The sequence below is a fragment of the Octopus bimaculoides genome, chromosome 10, assembly GCF_001194135.2.
Source record: "Octopus bimaculoides isolate UCB-OBI-ISO-001 chromosome 10, ASM119413v2, whole genome shotgun sequence".
NCBI lineage: Eukaryota > Metazoa > Mollusca > Cephalopoda > Octopoda > Octopodidae > Octopus > Octopus bimaculoides.
In genome coordinates this window covers 70,969,539-70,974,605 of record NC_068990.1, presented here as the reverse complement: position 1 = coordinate 70,974,605, position 5,067 = coordinate 70,969,539, and the positions used below count along the sequence as shown (strand labels likewise).

Genomic DNA, 5,067 nt, shown 5'->3' with positions numbered 1-5,067 from the left:
TACATACAAAAGAAACCTTGGAACTGTCCAAATTTCAAAGAGGCTGTATTGTGGTTCAATCTGAAGGTTAACTTAGTGTAAAATTGCAGAACACCTTAGGATTCTGCTTTCTACAGTTAATAGAGTGATTGTGCAATTCACCAGAGAGAGGAAGGAGTTCATATAACCTTACTCAGGTTGACCAGGGTCCTCTGACAGGACCCTTCACTTTGTTAAGAGTAATGTGGAGGATATTCCTTATTGCAAGGCCTCTGACATAGCAGAACAAGTTGATGTCAGTCCCAGAAAAGCTGTCAGGTATCTCCACAAACATGGCTACTATGGTAGAGCAACAAGAAGGAAGCGAATTCTTCAAGCAACCAATGTCAAGTAGAGAAAAGATTGGGCCAGTGAGATGGTGGAGAAGCCACTAGCATTTTGGGACATTCATATTCTCTGATGAGTCTAGATTTGCTATATTTTCTGATAGTGGTTGAGTGTAGGTCTGGAGATTCTGTGATCGAGAATTTGATGTGAAAAAATTGTAGCCAACAATGAAACATGGTGACTATTTTGTGATAGGATGGGGAGCAATTTGCAGCAATGGTCAATCAGAGCTGGTGGAGTTAGAGGGAAACATAAACTCAGATAAATATGTGTCCATATTACAGAAAGGACTCCTTCCAATCTTCTCCAGTAGTGAAATGATTAAAGAAGACTCTTTATTTATGGAATATGGGTCCTTGTCACATGGCTAAAAAGACCCAAGCTTCCATGGCCAAGCCAGTCATCAGATATGAACCCTATTGTACAACTCTGGGGCATAATGGACAGGAACTTCGTAAAAAGAACATAAAAGCATCCTCAAAGCCAGATCTTTTGAGATTACTGCATGAAACTTGGCAAGAAATTCCTCAAGAGAATATTCATCATCTGATCAGTAGCATGCCTAATAGGTTCCTTGCATAGAAAAATATCAAGGGCATGTCTACTAAATATTAGATATTCACATTATAATAATCTACAAATAATTTGAATGTATAATTTCAGATTTAAATAAATTTTAACGATTATAAAGGTGTCTATTTACTTCTATCATGTGTGTGTGTGTGTGTGTGTGTGTATGAACATATATATAGTAATGTGTTTGCAAAAGGAGAAAAAATGTACTCATACTAAGTGTATGAATTTGTCTGTCTATCTAGCTAGCTAGCTAGATAGCTATATTTAATTTATGTTTATATGTATAGATTTGTAGAAACAAGTGCATGAATGTATAGACAGACAGACAGACAGACAGACATAGATAAATTGATAACAATTGGCTTCGAAATTGTGGAAAGGTTTCTAAGTAATGATATACAAATGGAGAGCGAGAGAAAATTTTTTCCCTTTATATTGACCACATGAAACATAAATAACCCAAATCACTGATTTGGCGTATTTTTATTACCTCAGCCATTCCTCTATAGGAAATGTTAAAGGTTGTTTATTATTATTATTATTATTATTATTATTATTATTATTATTATTATTATTATTATTATTACATTCACCTGTAGCTTTCTTCCTACTTGTCCTTCAAGTTTATTTATATACACCCTGTTATTTCAACTGTGTTATTCACCCACGCAATTCTATTCCAAGTTGTCAATCAGGACACTTGACAAAAATGTATTGTGTATGTGTACATGTTTCTGTGTGACGCCTTTTCAAAATGTGTATTTAAAAAAAAGTGGTATTTGTTTTCCAAATATTTCTTCATGTTAGGCTAATTTGAAATTATTGGAGATATATTCATTTCCTATTTATTGAATATTAAATAAATACTTTTGGTTAAGTCCAGAAATTCTAAAGAAAGGAAAGATATTTCTTTTTGTGAGAATTATACATAATATATATATATATATATATATATATATATATATATGTGTGTGTGTGTGTGTGTGTGTGTGTGTGTGTGTGTATACATACACACACTGAGAGAGAGAGAGAGAGTGTATCATTTCATTCATTCTGTTTAGATTTAACCGAAGAAATTGGGACGGACTTACCAAGGAATGGTAATAGATTAGCTGAAATGAAAGAGTTAATAAAGAAGAAAGACGAATAAGAGAATATACGAGCAGAAATATAAAAAAAGGAGAGACAAAAATCCTGAAGCGCTGTTGAGATGATTTCATAGAATAAAACATTTATTAATATTATCATCAATACGGGGCGGCTAACTGACAAAAGCGGCAGTGCATCGGTCTAAATGTTTAGTTGTAATTAGTTTCGTTCCTGACATTATGAAATCCCAGTACCAGTCATGTACTAGGCTTTATTTAATCCCTTGCAATTTTATGACCAAGAGCCCATGTTAAGAATTATTAATATTTATTATACTATTATTAGCTATAACGATGACGGAATGGCAGTGTTAAAACAACACTAGAAATAGTATATACATACATATGCATGCATATATGTACACACATACGTACGTGTGTGTATGGGTATGAAGAAATGTGTAGAAGCCTTGGCGGAAAAAAAGGCGTAGTAAATAATCGAAGGAAAGATTTGTATGAAGTGTTGTGTAAAAGAGGATGAGGACGGCAAAGTATGAATGTTTATAAAGAGTGGTGAAGAGGGAAGACTGAAAGAAAAGAGAAAGACGAAAGAGCCAGAAAGAGAAATAGAAAGAAAGAATGAGAGAAAAGAGAGTGTCAGGTGAAGATAACATAGTGAAGGACAATGTATTATAGTTAGAGAGAGAATGAGAGTGTGAGATATATATACATAGAGAGATAAATAAAGAAAAAGATAGATTAAGTGACTGAGAAGTGGAAAGAGATAAAAAGAGAACAAGTGCTACAATGAGGGAAAAGGAGTGTCAAGCGAGGATAATAGAAATAAGGACGGTGTATGGTAGCTAAAGAGAGTGAGATAGATACATAAAAAGAGAAAGAGAGGGAGAGAGTGAGGGAGATTGAGGAAGGTTAGCAGAGGCTGCGAGATGCAGGCACTATTATTATTGCATGTAGTCAGCGAGTGTTGTTTGCAACACCGTTGGGCTTAAAAGTAGCCAGGCTCTTGGAAATAAACGCATCTTTTACAGTTAGATCACTTAATTAAGGAATTTTACACGGTTCGATGTTGGTACAAATGAAATTCTCCCTAAAATCTTGCCTGGTCTCACTGTCCGGCTTTAATATGAGACATTAACATGGCGACTTCTCTTTACAACTGCAGACGACACGACTTTTCAGTGAACTTGACCGGTGTTTAAACGGTCATTTTGCTTTTAGGAAAAAAACATGCTTTCGATTATGGATAAATATACACAATATCGAGATATTATTAAAGTATAATTGATTGGCAAGGTAGGTTTTAACTGTTTACTCGCGAGTATTTCCGTTTGACCACCACTTGGTTTCATTTCAACACTGTTTATTTAATAACGGATCATTTATTGATCTTCATTTCTCAAAAAAGAAATAATAATAATTGTAAATATATAATCATTATTAATGAAATGTAGTTTTGTCTGTTGCAAAAATTCTATTCACATGTACCATAATTATTATTTTATTACGAAATTCCCTTAATGTTCAACTTGTAAAGATTTTCTGTAAAAACGCACCGAAGAAATACAAAATTAATGAGACCAGCATCGCAATCTGTTTATATTAACATATACTGCATTATTTTCGATGAACTCTATATGTGTGTGTGTGTGTGTGTGTGATGGTTGTAGTGGTTGGTGTTTACGTTAATGTTGGCAATCCTTACTGGTAATTGCTTCAGTTTTCTTCGTCGCCACCTCCCGACGATCAACCAGAAATGAAATATTGATTCCCACTTGTTAAATTTCTACTTTATTACAAACTTACTTTCCATGTTATTTCATGCCGCAATCGGTTATGTTATTATCATCATCATCATCATCACTGATATCAATGCTGTCATTATTTTCATTTGGTGTTTTTATTATTATTATTATTGAGTGAGAGAGCAGTGCATGCCATCAAATATTATTATTATTATTATTATTATTATTTTTTAGCGCTCGACGCTGCTGTTTGCTTTCACTGAAAACTCAAAAGTCGAATCACTTTAGACATTTATTATCTCCGTCCCTCTCTTTCCCTCGAATACATACATACAATTATTTGTAGGATTCATTTGAATCAATGTATTTTAACATCCAGGACACCAAGCGAGGGTCGAGCTCGGTATATACGTGTACATATGCAAACACATACGTATATACCCGTGTACACACACACACACACACAATGTATGTACGTGTATGCGTGCAGTATGTGAATGCGTGTATATATTATATCATGCTATCCTATCTACCTATCTATCTATAATGAATACAGAATATGACATTAAGGGCTTAGGCGGGTTTTCGGGGAGTAAGTGCGACAACTACTTGTATTATTTGTCGAAAAACGTGTACGACTCTTACGATAAATAAAGGTTTTGAATTAATTACTGATACCATTCATACATACACACGAAAATACACACACACACTAATTAATATACAATCACATGCACACAGACAGGTGTTTTCTAGACGTATTTCCTTCTTTTAACCATTAAACACATTCTTATAATCATTTAAAACACTGTTGTTTCTGGATTTCTCTGGTGTTTTGCTTCAATAATTATAAAATCTTCCGCACTATGCTATAACGATCTGTTCCACCAACTAACCCCATACCCCCTTCTCCAGAATAGATTAAATCGCAACTCCTTCCCACTTCATCTCGTTTATGCTTATTAAACTGAATAAGCAATTTTGCTTTCGGGCTTTTAAACAATTATTTTAGGAAAACAATTTAAATTTTTTTTTTCCGCTTGTAGCCGTTCAATTTCAGGATATTTTAACCCCGTAATCATCAATATTCTTGAGTATATTGTCTATGAAAGATTTTACTTTGTGCTTGGACAGTATTATTTTATTTAATGTATGTATTACGCTAGCAAATATAACAGGACAAGCGTTATATATATATATATATATATATATATATATATATAAATTTTTCATAAGGGCATACAAGGCGTCTACCTGTTGGAAAGAGGAGTTAT

At 33.7% G+C, this 5,067-nt stretch overlaps 1 protein-coding gene across 8 annotated transcripts in view; it reads left to right on the top strand.

The window, feature by feature from the left end:
• Positions 1-2,465: 2,465 nt before the first annotated feature.
• Positions 2,466-5,067, top strand: part of LOC106882425 (oxysterol-binding protein-related protein 6) — a 280,467-nt gene continuing 277,865 nt past the window's right edge. For 3 of the 8 annotated variants that reach the window (XM_052971283.1, XM_052971281.1, XM_052971280.1), the window contains exon 1: positions 2,469-3,344. The gene's annotated coding sequence lies outside the window, so the exon portion shown is untranslated. Of the gene's footprint in view, positions 3,345-5,067 lie in introns of all 8 variants that reach the window. The other 5 variants (XM_052971284.1, XM_052971282.1, XM_052971289.1 and 2 more) reach the window with 4 other exon arrangements.